Source organism: Arachis hypogaea, chromosome 17, assembly GCF_003086295.3.
Source record: "Arachis hypogaea cultivar Tifrunner chromosome 17, arahy.Tifrunner.gnm2.J5K5, whole genome shotgun sequence".
Taxonomy (NCBI): Eukaryota; Viridiplantae; Streptophyta; class Magnoliopsida; order Fabales; family Fabaceae; genus Arachis; species Arachis hypogaea.
Window position 1 is genome coordinate 7764224 of NC_092052.1, and position 15258 is coordinate 7779481.

Below are 15258 nucleotides of genomic sequence, written 5' to 3' on the forward strand. Positions count from 1 at the left end.
CACCATTCCGAATCCACGCCATCGTGGTATGTTGTTTTGCCCTGCAATCCGTCGCCCATCTGTATATCATGTTTATATCAGCACCAATAGGCCTTGGAACATCCCCTGATGGCATCAGTGTTTTCACCGCATCTTCCGGTTTCCTGATATTTTCTGGTGTTTTGGGTTCCAGTGTCACACATGGCCCGTTTATTACTGGAGATCCGGGTGGTGAGTCTGGTATGTGCATCTGAGTGATGCCAAGTGAGAATGATGGGATTGGAAATTTAACGTGAACTGGATCCTTTGGCGCAACATACACTACCATTGCATTTTCTCTAGAATCGCTACATGTAAACAACTACAATTTATTCGTTTAACATCCTTAAAGTAATTGCATTTTTATTAACGACAAATGCAATTAACTTGCCTTTTCCTAGAAGGACCTTCATCAAATTTACCATCCACTTCCTCTTCAGCCATTGTTTTGGGGATAGACTCATCTGTCATGGGTGTTTTCTCACAAATCTTCTTCTCATAACTGGAATTCCTCTCAATGCATCCTTTTCTTGCTGTGCGATTGTGCTTCCTATTTAAATAATTTTGAGCTTAAGTAGATGCGAGTGATAAAGAGGAAGTGTAACACTCGTAAGTTCAATCATTTAACATCCAATAGGTTATTCAGCTATCATCTTATGTTAAATGTACATAACATCCGAATTTAAAATAAAAATTATTGAAGCAAAAGGCTGATTCTGAACATGAATATTAAAAATCACTGACAAAATTATTATTGATCCTTAGAGGCGAGTCAAAAATAACAATATTAGCTAATCTAGTTCATATTAATGCTAGAATACCATTAATTTGCCTTTTATCTGAAGGACCTTCATCAAAGTCATTTCTTCTACTTTTCCAGCTGGTGTGTGGTTCCAAAACTCGTCCTTTGTGGGCATTTCCTTACAATTATTTCTCATACAGTTAAGATTCTTCCCAATGAGTCCCTTCCTTGATACGTGATTGCGCTTTTTATTTAGAAAATAAAAATACACAAAATCAATTTTATTTTCACATGATTAAAAAGATATCTAAAAATTTAATATAAATATTATTTTTCTTCAACCTTTTTTTTGTGTGACTTATTTTTCACATAGCAAGTTTGTGGTTTAGGTGTATCTATTATATTGAAAGAGAAATTATTACTGTATATCAAATCATATGGACACTCATTTTATGATGTATGTGACTCATGTTTTCAACACTCAGTTATCATTTTCTTCTAAATTGTATTTATTATTACACACCCAAATATTATCTATTAATTATAGAAAAATATGAGTTTGAGTAAATACACATAACATCCTTGTAGTTTCGTACGTTTAACATCCACAAGTTTAACCTGTTAACCTTCTTTCTTAAATACCTATAACATCCGAGTGTAAATAAAATAAATAAATACAAAAAAATCAATATCAACTCACTATCAAACCAGTACTGACAAATTACAAAATATTTTTAAAGATAAAAAGAAGAATATTATAATAAAAATATATTTCAACAGTTGTGTGTATTCAGGGATAGACTCATTCCTCATGGGTGTTTCCTCACAAATCCTCTTATCACATTCCTTGATGCGCAACTGCGCTTCCTATTTAAATAAATTTGAGCTTAGTAGAAACAGGTAATAAAGAGGAAGCATAACACTCGTAGTTCTATAGGTTTAACATTCATAAGATTATCCATCTAACATCCTAAGTTAAATACACATAACATCCGAGTATAAAAAAAAATAATGTATACAAAAAATCAATAGCAACTCATACTCAAGCAAAAAATGGCCAATAAAAAAAGAAGAATATTAGACATTCTAATCACTTTATAAAAGTCAGAATACCAATAATTTGCCTCTTATCCGAGCGACCATCATCAGAGTTATCATCTATTGCCTCTCCAGTGGGTGTGTCGGTCATAGACTCATCCCTTGTGGGCATTTCCTTCCCGGCCTTCTCCTTACACCTTTGATTCTGTCCGACACATCCTTTCTTGGATGCGCGACTCTGCTTTCTTGCTGGAGCAGTCTTCATTCCATTGAATTTTAAGAGATCCTGCAATAGACACTATTTAAGCTCTATTTCATTAGATCATTAAAGACGTGAATGAATTAACAAATCTTTTATAATTATCACTATTAAAATATTGTACATTAAAACATTGTACTTAATTGGACCATATATCTTAAATATAACATCCAAAAAAATTTTCCAGCATGACCAACATAATATCTCGACTTAATATAACTAGCATAACATTCCTAATAATGTAAAATGTACAAAGTGGTAATACTTCACCAATGGAAGGATCATATAGAGCAATTCACAAATACATTTGATCTTATTTCACCAAGAATCATAATTATACATAGGAAGTTAACAGATCCAATACAAATAAATTATTCAACTAATGCGTAATTTTTTATCAACCTGACCCAGTGGCAATTTTTCAATTTTTTAACTAAAAATTACTAATTTTTAGATAATGTTCAGTTAACTTAGCAACACCTGTCCATGAGAAATATCGATATAAACTAAATTGGACCACATAACTTAATCATAACATCCAACCTTTTTTCCAGTATGACAAGCATAACATCTATACTTAATATAACTAGCATAACATCCCTAATGTAAAATATACAAAATGAAAGTACTTCACCAATACAAAGATCGTTTAGAACAAGTAACAAATAGAACTAATCTTATTTCACCAAGAATTATGATCATACACATGAGATTAAAAAATCCAATACATGTAAAATAATGAACTAATGCATAATTTTTTATCAACTTGAACCCAGTCGCATTTTTTCTAATTTTATAGTTTAACATTATTAAATTCTAAAATATGAATTTAATCGTAACTAAATTCAATCCGCAAAAAATGGTTAAAATAAGATAAAATGAATTAGAAATTCTAATATATATATATATATTTATCTCTCTATATAATAAGAGAATAGTAAATGTTTTTTTGTTCGACAAGTGTTGAGTCTTATAAAATAACAAGTGTCCAGACTCATTGTTTGACAAGTGGCAAATGAAGAAAAATTGATAAAATAATTTGAATTAAAAGTTCAGTCAACAAAGAAAAGAGTTGGGCGGAAGTTTAAATGAAATTCAAAATCACTGTACCAACTGTAGATAATTTCCAATTTTTTTCTCTCTTATTCCATATATATATATATATATATATATATATATTGTTCACCTGTTTCATCAAAAAATTAGAAAACTGAAAAGACAAACGAGACAAAGAAATTCAGTTCTCGGTATGAAGGAGTAGGTGGCGCCGGCAGGGAGAAGACTTCTTCCGACGACATCGCGAGAAGAGAGGATTAAGGGTGAAAGAGAGAAAGACAAAACGAAGCAGAGAAAAAGAAAACATGACGGTAAAGAAAGGAAACACGACGGAAGAAGGAGAAGATGATGGCGACAAACCGGCATCCACAGTAGAACAGCCTCGCAAACAATCCATTGCCGACGGCGACAGGTGTTGCATGCAACGAACTAGTTCATTACGACGTCATTGTACATTGGGATTGGAGCTTGAGGTTGATGAGAGGCACCTCCACGATTTGTTCAACTAGATCCGACAAGTGGTTTCGGTTCAACTAGGAATGAGGTACTTAAAATTATTCATGATTCCGTTCTATTTCTTCCTTCTTATGTCGAGAAAAATAGGCGACTCTTTTATTTTTGTTTTTGTTTTGATTTTCTGAAATTTTTATTTATGCTAAAAAAGTTTGTAACTTATGTAATTGTGATTTAGAGTATAAGTGTATAATGATATTAATAAAAGTGAGAACTTTGGTTTGGTTGTGAAGGGACTATGTGATTGGGTTTCACAAGCTCAAGAAGAAGAGGAGAAAGGTGGCACAGAAGCAATTCTAAGGAAGAAACACATGGGGATACACATTTGATTACTAACCTTTGCACTTATATATATATTTATTTTGCAATGATGAAGTTGTTTTCACTAACTGAAATTTGGTTACTCTAAATGGATTTAATTTGATGTATCAGTTGTTCAAATACTTCCCTAAAAAAATGAAAAAGAAATTTGTTTCAAACTTGTTTAGTTTGCTTATTGTGGGTCCATCTTGAGAATGTTTGCATTATAATTTTGGTATGTTTGAAATAAAATATCAAAGAGCATCCTAAGTTTTGGCTTTCTTTTGATCTAATGCATTCCCTTTTTTAAAAAATGCCAATTGCAATTCAAAAAATGACAATTGAAATGAAAATTTTGGTAAAAAGCTTTATGTGAAGAACTCATCGAATGAAATATTCATCACCAAGATTTAAAGAGATACATGACTTTATTATTAGTTTTTCACTTTTGGAAGAAATATTTGGAAAATTTCAGCTTTTTCATTCAACCCAAACACATGCAACAACTGATAATGAAGCAATAAGGTGTAATTTTAACCAAAATATACAAATTGATAACATACCTCAAGACGATTAAATTTCTGGGAGAAGAGCGGAATAAGAAAATAATATTATATGTAAAGTTGTTGTGTTGAAGTTATTGTTACATGATACAAGAGTCACCCTATTTATAGGGATGTTACCAACTAACCTCATAAATATCTATCTACTAACTACCAGTCATTACTAACTTAACTCCCAACTACTAACAACTCTAATATGCCCCCCACAAGCTGGTGGATAGAAGATGTCAATAATCCCCATCTTGGATAAGTTTCAATGAGATGGTTGAGGAAGAGGCATGTAGCGCGATAACACAGAGGAAGAAGCGTGCAACACGGTAATGCAGAGGAAGAGGCGTGTGACGCGAGGGACAGAGGAAGACAAAGGAAGAGAGAGGTGCAGCATGGACTGCTATTCTGATAATGATAGAAAGAAGGAACATGGCTACTGCTCTTGTTAGGGGAAGACGTGAGCGGCGTGCGGTGAGCGGTGACGCAGAGGAGGACACGTCCGACCCGGTGACGCAGAGGAAGAAGGAAGATGCGTGTATTGTGCGCCGGCAATTCTGATTGTGACAGAAAGGAGGAATAAGGCTATTGCTCTGGTTTTGTGTTTGAGAGTGAGATGGGAGTGAGATAATCAGGGAAGAGTAGGAAGAAAAAAAAGAGAAGAAGAAAGGGGACGCTGGGGATGCCGCAAGGGCACAGGGTGGCCGGTGGTGGGCTGAACAGATAGATAAAGAGAGGGAGAAAAGGTGCGAACAGGGAGTGGTTCTTGACAGAGAAAGAAGAAAAAAGAGACGAACAAGAAGAGAAGAGAGAAGAAGATGAAGAGAAAAAGAAGAAGTGACAATAACAACAAACTCTGAAAGGCGCGTGAAGGCGCGTTTCAGCTCTCAAAGACCATAATTTTGGGTAAGGGAAGAAGAGAGTAAATGAAATAGTCAAGACAACACCAGGTTATTACAACGCTCCCATATTAGAAATAGAGGATCATCAGTTTAGAGGAGAAGGAATAGAGCAAGTGAGAAAGCCATATTTGTTTTTGGAGATAATGGCCATAGAAAAGGATCGACACCAAAAGTGATGGTTACTGCCAGTAAAGACAGGGGTGATAAGGATAGAGGTTAGATTTTTACTAGGATGAATATAGAAAAGTCCAGTGGGATCTTGTGCTACGTTAGAAGATGATTCTGCCATTAGAGAGGAAGAAGACAATGAGGACTGATTATTTGGGTTCGAAGAAGAAGCATAGTGATTTTTCATCAAAAAATTAATGGCATATCCTCTTCAAGGAGGATAACATTGCTCTGATACCGTGTTAAATTTCTGGGAGAAGAGCAGAATAAGAAGATAATATTATATGTGAAGTTGTTGTGTTGAAGTTGTTGTTACATGATACAGAGTCACCCTATTTATAGGGATATTACCAACTAACCTCATAAATATCCATCTACTAACTACTAGTCATTACTAACTTAACTCCAACTACTAACAACTCCAATAATCCGAATATACAGTTGTGGGGGTTTCTTTCTCTGCTGTTCGGTTCTCCTTTCTCGCTAGCTTCAGGTCGGAATGAGATTAAGAAATTTGAAATCTTTTGGTAGGTTGGTGTGCTAGATTTTTTGGATGCTCTTTGTTTGGTTTGAAATTACATGTTTTAATGAGTATGATGCTATTTGAGTGATTTTTGGAATGTGATTGAGATAAAATTAATGTTGAAGCTGAAACTGATTTTTGGAAAAAAAAAAAAAAAAAGAGATCGTATTCAGTATCTCAAAAGTTAGGAGAGAGAGGATAGTGATAGGATAGTGATATTATTGGCTAGCATAACTCAAAAACTAATATTGAAAGAAACCTGAGTTTGAAATGGCTAAGAAAGAAGATGTACTTAATTTTTGTGGCGTACTTAAATGGGGAGTATGGGAAGAGTATATAAACTTTATGAGCTATGGATTCCTTATTCCCACTTTTGTGTGGCAGTATCATTAACCCACCTAAAAATATTTATATTTTAATCCCCATTTTTTTATTTTTGAAAATATCCATAATTAGACATTTGTCCCTTTATCTTTTTGGTTTTCTAAATTGTTTCCCTTCCCTTCTAAACCTTCATTCCAATATCGAAGAGCAGAGAACCTCTGCTAGGGTTTCCTCCGCACTCAGCCAGCATCATCACGGTTGCTTTTACATTCGTTGCCACCGTCTAAACTCTAGGTCGTTGCCGCAGCTATGTTCATTTCATCTCTGTCTTATCTTTCTCAAAATTTTGCCTTTTCGGGACTGATAATGTTTTATGTTTATTCAGCAAGTATTTCATATGATTTTGCAGAAGTTTCTCTTGTGTTTATTCTTGGCATTATAGGAGGAATTTTCGAAAGCATATATAATTTTATGCTGAACAAAGTTCTTCATGTATACAATTTTATCAATGAGTAAGCATGACTATACTTAATTGTTTGCAACAAAATTATGCATTTTATAATATTGTATAGTGTATTATTCTAAACTACGTTAGAAGATGATTCTGTCATTAGAGACGAAGAAGACAATGGGACTAATTATTTTTGTTTGAAGAAGAAGCATGGTGATTTTTCATCGAAAAAATAATGGCATATCCCCTTCAAGGACGAGACCATGGCTCTGATACCATGGCTCTGATACCGTGATACCGTGTTAAATTTCTGGGAGAAAAATAGAATACAAAGATAATATTATAAGTGAAGTTGTTATGTTGAAGTTGTTGTTACATGATACAGAGTCACCCTATTTATAGGGATATTACCAACTAACCTCATAAATACCCATCTACTAACTTCTAGTTATTACTAACTTAACTCCAACTACTAACAACTCTAATAATCCGAATATACAGTTGTGGAGTTTCTTTCTCTGCTGTTCGGTTCTCCTTTCTTGCTGGCCTCAGATGGGATGAGATTAAGAAATTTGAAATGTTTTGGTAGGTTGGTGTGCTAGATTTTTTGGATGCTCTTTGTTTGGTTAGAAATTACATTTTTAATGAGCATGATGTTATTTGAGTGATTTTTGAAATGTGATTAGAGAGAAAATTAATGATGAAGCTGAAACTGATTTTTGAAAAAAAAATTGACCGTATTCAATATCTCAAAAGTTAAGAGAGAGAGGATAGTGATAGGATAGTGATATTATTGGCTAGCATAACTCAAAAACTAATATTGAAAGAAACCTGAGCTTGAAATGGCTAAGAAAGAAGGTGTACTTAATTTTTGTGGCGTACTTAAATAGGGAGTATAGGAAGAGTACATAAACTTTATGAGCTATGGATTCCTTTCTCCTACTTTTGTGTGGCAGTATCATTAACCCACCTAAAAATATTTATATTTTGAACCCCATTTTTTATTTTTAAAAATATCCATAATTAGACATTTACCCTTTTATCGTTTTGGTTTTCTAAATTGTTTCCCTTCCCTTCTAAACCTTCTTTCCAATATCGAAGAGCAGAGAACTTCTGCTAGGGTTTTCTCCTGCACTCAACCAGCATCATCACGGTTGCTTTTACACTTGCTGCTACCATCTAAACTCTGGGTCGTTGCCGCAGCTATGTTCATTTCATCTCTGTCTTATCTTTCTCAAAATTTTGACACTCCGAGATTGATAATGTTTGATGTTTATTTAGCAAGTATTTCATATGATTTAGCTGAAGTTTCTCTTGTATTTATTCTCGGCATTATAGGAGAAATTTTCGGAAGCATATATAATTTTATGCTGAACAAAGTTCTTCATGTACACAATTTTATTAATGAGTAAGCATGACTATACTTAATTGTTTGCAACAAAATTATACATTTTATAATATTGTATAGTGTATTATTCTAAACTACGTTAGAATATGATTCTGTCATTAGAGACGAAGAAGACAATGGGGATTGATTATTTGGGTTTGAAGAAGAAGCATGGTGATTTTTCATTGAAAAACTAATGGCATATCCTCTTCAAGGAGGATACCATGGCTCTGATACCGTGATACCATGTTAAATTTTTTGGAGAAGAACATAATAAGAAGATAATATTATATGTGAAGTTGTTGTGTTGAAGTTGTTATTACATGATACAGAGTCACCCTATTTATAGGGATATTACCAACTAACCTCATAAATATCCATCTACTAACTACTAGTCATTACTAACTTAACTCCAACTACTAACAACTCTAATAATCTGAATATACAGTTGTGGGTTTCTTTCTCTGCTGCTCAGTTCTCCTTTCTTGCTAGCTTCAGACCGGAATGAGATTAAGAAATTTGAAATATTTTGGTAGGTTGGTGTGCTAGATTTTTTGGATGCTCTTTGTTTGGGTTGAAATTACATGTTTTAATGAGTATGATGTTATTTGAGTTATTTTTGGAATGTGATTGGAGAGAAAATTAATGATGAAGCTAAAACTGATTTTTGAAAGAAAAAAATTTGATCATATTCAGTATCTCAAAAGTTAAGAGAGAGAGGATAATGATAGGATAGTGATATTATTGGCTATCATAACTCAAAAACTAATATTGAAAGAAACCTGAGTTTGAAATGGCTAAGAAAGTAGATGTACTTAATTTTTCTTGCATACTTTAATGGGAAGTACGGGAAGAGTACATAAACTTTATGAGTTATGGATTTCTTACTCCCACTTTTACATGGTAGTATCATTAACCCACCTAAAAATATTTATATTTTGAACCCCATTTTTTTATTTTTGAAAATATCCATAATTAGACATTTGCCCATTTATCTTTTTGGTTTTCTATATTATTTTCCTTCCCTTCTAAACCTTCTTTCCAATATCGAAGAGCAAAGAACCTCTGCTAAAGTTTTCTCCTGCACTCAGTCAGCATTATCACGATTGCTTTTACACTCGCTGCTACCGTCTAAACTCTGGGTCGTTGCCGCAGCTATGTTCATTTCATCTCTGTCTTATCTTTCTCAAAATTTTGCCACTCCGAGATTGATAATATTTGATGTTTATTTAGCAAGTATTTCATATGATTTAGCAGAAGTTTCTCTTGTGTTTATTCTTGGCGTTATAGGAAAAATTTTCGGAAGCATATATAATTTTATGCTGAACAAAGTTCTTTATGTATACAATTTTATCAATGAGTAAGCATGAGTATACTTAATTGTTTGCTACAAAATTATACATTTTATAATATTGTATAGTGTATTATTCTAAACTACATTAGAAGATAATTCTGACATTAGAGACGAAGAAGACAATGGGGACTGATTATTTGGGTTTGAAGAAGAAGCATGGTAATTTTTCATCAAAAAACTAATGGCATATCCTCTTCAAGGAAGATATCATGGCTCTGATACCGTGTTAAATTTCTGGGAGAAGAGCAGAATAAGAAGATAACATTATATGTGAAGTTGTTGTATTGAAGTTGTTGTTACATGATACAGAGTCACCTTATTTATAGGTATATTACCAACTAACCTCATAAATATCCATCTACTAACTACTAGTCATTACTAACTTAACTCCCAACTACTAACAACTCTAATAATCTAAATATACAGTTGTGGGATTTCTTTCTCTGCTGCTCGGTTCTCCTTTCTTGCTAGCTTCAGACCGGAATGAGATTCAAAAATTTGAAATGTTTTGGTAGGTTGGTGTGCCTAGATTTTTTGGATGCTATTTGTTTGGTTAGAAATTATATATTTTAATGAGCATGATGTTATTTGAGTGATTTTTGGATTATGGTTGGAGTGAAAATTAATCATGAAGCTGAAACTGATTTTTGGAAACAAATTGATCATGTTCTGTATCTCAAAAGTTATGAGAGAGAAGGTAGTTAGGATAGTGATATTATTGGCTAGCATAACTCAAAAACTAATATTGAAAGAAACCTAAACTTGAAATGGCTAAGAAAGAAGATGTACTTAATTTCTATGGCGTACTTAAATGGGGTATGTCATTAATGGAGTTTGGGAAGAGTTCATAAATTTTATGGGTTATGGATGGATTCCTTACTCCCACTTTTGTGTGGGAGTATCATTAACCCACCTAAAAATATTTATATTTTAAACCCTATTTTTTTATTTTAAAAAATATCCATAATTAAACATTTGTCCTTTTATCTTTTTGATTTTCTAAAGTGTTTCTCTTCCTTTCTAAACCTTCTTTCTAATATCGAAGAGCAGAAAACTTCTGCTAGAGTTTTCTCCTGCACTCAGCCAGCATCATCACGATTGCTTTTACACTCGCTGCCACCGTCTAAACTCCGGGTCGTTATCGCAACTGTGTTCATTTCATCACTGTCTTGTCTTTTTCAAAATTTTACTTCTCCGAAACTGATAATGTTTGATGTTTATTAAGCAAATATTTCATATCATTTAGCGAAAGTTCCTTTTGTGTTTATTCTTGACATTATAGGAAAAAAAATTGGAAGAATATATAATTTTATGCTAAACAAAATTCTTCGTATATACAATTTTATCAATAAATAAGCATGACTATACTTAATTGTTTACAATAAAATTAGACATTTTATAATATTACATAATATATTATTCTAAGTTAATTTTTGTCCTCATTTAATATTACAGGAAATGCACAATATACAAAATTATTCTTGCTTGTGTAATCTCCATTTTTATTCTTTTAAAATAAAAAATTATTTTTATGATTTCTTAACTAATATACTTCGAATAATCTTCAGCAAATTCTATTATTTAGTGTTTGCATAATCTTTGGCAAGATGAAATGAGATCTTTAAGATTCATTTACTGAAACGGAGGTTCAAGTTTGTTCTCACTTTACTCAACTAAATGTCTAAAATTGTGTAGCTAATTTTTTTTATGCTCGTAGCTTTCAGTTTTATTTACTGAGGAAGACTTTATAGGAATAAAGCTAGCTAATACTGTAGTAGAATCGGAAAAAGAATTATTAAGACTCTTAATTAATTCTTTCAATTAAATAACAATTTTTTATGTTTTTTAATTTTTCTCTGACCGAGACAAAAATTTCCCTGAACATTCACTTCTCTATTTTTCCGATACACCGTCTTTTTTTTTTTTTTAATTTTGCTCTTCTTTTAAATGTTATTTTTTATTCAATTTTTAAATTTAATATTTTATTATTTTAATTTTTTATTAATCATATTTTATATTTTTAAAAAACTACTATTATTTTTATTAATTTATTATTATATTTGTCACTGCTAAAATTTATAATCATTTGTAATACACTAATTTTTTATAAACCACACCGTAAAACTCATGACTACTTTTCCTGCATTGATTTTTCAAAAATTATATAAGTTTTTAAAATAAATTATAAGAAGGTACGCTAAATATTTTAGTAATACATCTAAAATTTATATAAAAAAATTTATATATAAATTTAAGAATATAATGAACAATATAAATACATCAAAAATTAAATAAATAAAATAAACACATCTAAAATTATAAGAATGCATGCTAAGTGTTTTATGGACACATCTAAAATTTATGTCAAAAAATTTATATATAGGCCTGAAACATAATGAACAAATACATCCAAAATTAAATGAATAACATAATTAAAGACTTTTAAAATTAGATATTAATATATTCAAATAACATTAATTAATATTACAAATCTCAAATCAAATAGATGAATAAAAAAAAATTATCATCACAAACACATTAAAAAAGAAAAAAACCACAGACATATTAACAAATTTCATTAACCAAAAGTTATTGAGTTGGTTGATCCTTTTGTTAGTCCTCATTTTTTGAATATTTAAAATTAAATTTTTAAAATATAATTTAATTTAAATTATTTTTTAAATTTGTATTTTAAATAAAAAAGACACTAAATTTATTTAAATATATTTGTTTTAATTTTTTCTAAATTAATAAAATAAAAAGTTGACTAAAAAAAATAATTTAAAGAATCCTTAGTTAATTTTTTTTTTGGGTCTATCCTATTTATATTTTATACCGTATAAGAATGCTAGATATATGTGGTGAATATTATAGTGGTCCGAACAAATTTGGTGAATCAATGGTCTGTATATACTTTTAGTTAATGATAGGCTTTAAAAAGCAATTCAGATTTAATTGATATGAGAATTATATATAAATTATAAAACAAAATATGTTTTAACGATAAAATTATCATTTTTAAATGATCATATATTGCCCATTTAATCATTCTCTTGGATTTTTTTATTCTAAATTAAAAAAATTATTATTTTCTCAAAAAAATAAATCAGACTTTAACTTTTGGAATACATTTTTTTTCTTTTACATTTAGATTGAGTTCGTGGAACTTTACTAATTTTGTAAGTTCATCGTACTCCAACGAACTTTTATAGAATTTGCCGCATAATATTAAAAGAGTTATATTTATTGTTTGTTCAGTATTTAACTCTAACTTTTTTTCTTGAGGAGTATATATATTTTTTTTTAAACTAAAAATACAGAAACGGTTGAAAAGTATAAAAATTTAAAGTTTGTCTGAACACAATAAACTTTATAATTTTTATAAAGTTCGTTTGGAGGTACGAAATTTACCCCACTAAAAACAAAAAAAAACAAATTAGTTTCAAAAAATTAAAGTTTAAATAATTTTTTTCTAAAAATGAGGTTTTTTTTTCATATCACAATAGAAAAAATTCCTTCTCTTCCTACTTAAAAGTTGAAATTCTATTTTCTATTAGTCCTTCACGTCTTCATGCCATAATAAGATATTCAGTCTAAAAATGGTATAAATTATAGTTATTAATTTGGGCTGAACTTAGGGGTGACAGGCTATCTGCAATTTGTTTTGTATTTGGCTTAATCTATTATTTTAAAAGTCTAATTTTATTAATAGATTAAGCCTAAATTCACAAAATAATCTAATAGGTATGTTAAGCTGAATTTGTTAAAATATAAAAATAATTTTTTATAGTTAAAATAGTTATTAAAAATTTTAAATTCATTATACTTTATTATAAAGATTTTTTATATTTTAAATATTTTAAAAATTTAAATATTATTATAAAAATTGAACTTAATATATTATATATAAATTTTTTTGTTTTTATTTTAATAAAAAATTATATAAATCATTTTTTTAATCAGGTTTTAGACTAGATCAAGTTCAATAACAGGTCAAATTACTTAACATTTAAAATAAACCATATAACAAATTATAAACTAATTTCAGACTAACTAGCTCATCGATTGTATTGGACTAGTTCGAGACTCCGAATTATTATTTAACTGCCAACTGGTTAAGTGATTAACCCACTTAAATACATTATTATCCGGTCAAATTTTTACAAATCTATTAAAATATAATCAAGTTAAAAATTAGACTAGACCACATTGATGATGTCAGTATATGTGGTGTTTCCCTCTATTATCGAAATGGCTCAGTTAAGGTTCAAAGGGATTTTTTAGATTAACCTAGTCAAATTGTAAAAATTATAATTATCAAATTTGGATTGGACTGATTAGTCAATCAACTTTTTCTAAACCAGTTTGCGTTATTATTGAACTAGATAAGTAATTTATTTGGTCAAATCTATTTAAAATTGGTTAATCCGCTCAACTAGTTAAAATTGAATCATGTTGAAAATTAATGATGTCAACATATGTAGTATTTGCCTTTTATTGTAAAAATGGTTCACTTGGGGTTAAAAGGAAGTCTTTGAGATTAGTTGAGTAAATAACTACCACTAAACTAATTTGCTCTTTGCTATTGTTTCTTTTATTAAATATATTACATAAGAATAAGTAAATTCTACTAATTTTATTTGAATGGTTTGACCAATAATCCACTAATTCAATTAACACAATGCCTTTACCATATCAATTGCCAGATCGAATTTCATAACCATATAGCTAAGGGTTCACAGTTCACTCATGGTGTTGAGTCTACCGCGGAATTTGGGTTTCTAATAGATACAAAGTAATATAAAATTAAATACTATCCACAATAATGCACTAATTATAGCAAAGCTAATACGAAAAAATAGGATGTGAATTAATTTTCTTTCTTATTTTTGATGATATTTCAACTACATTATTACAGAAATATATATAGTATCATCTATGCTATAATTTTAATGAATAAGAATAAAATCTTCTTATTTTAATGAATGAGACTAAATTCCCATAGTGGTCCCCCAGATTCAGCCCATGCACCAATTTAGTCCCTGAGATTTCAATTGCACTGTTTATGTCCCCTAGATTGTAATCCGAGCAACATAATTGTCCTTCGGTGAACTTCCGGCGTGACTCAGCGACGGCGTTGCTTATGTGGCACAGCCACTGCCACGTTGGACGCCATAGTGTACAGATGACGTGAATTGTGTGGTAAAATTCCCCAATGTAGTCACTGTCTTCATGTTTAAACCCTAAAATTTCGTTGGCCTCCCCTCAATATGGTTCTCTCCATCAACGTCTTCTTCTGCATCTCTTGTGTACACCAATAGCTGTCCCCATGAGAGGAAGTGGGAGCCATGTTGCAGGAAGTTCCAACCGGTCATCGTCGACGGAGAACTAGAGAAGAAGCACGACGCGAAGCAGGCAGGGACGGGTTTTGGACTGGTGCGGCTGTGGTTGTCGCCCGGTGCTAAGGTGGTTTGGGACGGAGTCACATCCTAACAAGCCCTTCTTTGGTTGCCCCAACTATAATGTGAGTAAAGGTAAATAATTTGTAGCTGATTGAAATTTTTTTTTTTGGTTGATTATTTTGGTTGGTTGCAAACAAGTGAGAAAACATGGTGTGGGTTATTCGTCTGGGCTGATTCTGTGCAAGAGGAGTTGTCTGAAAGAGCTGTTGC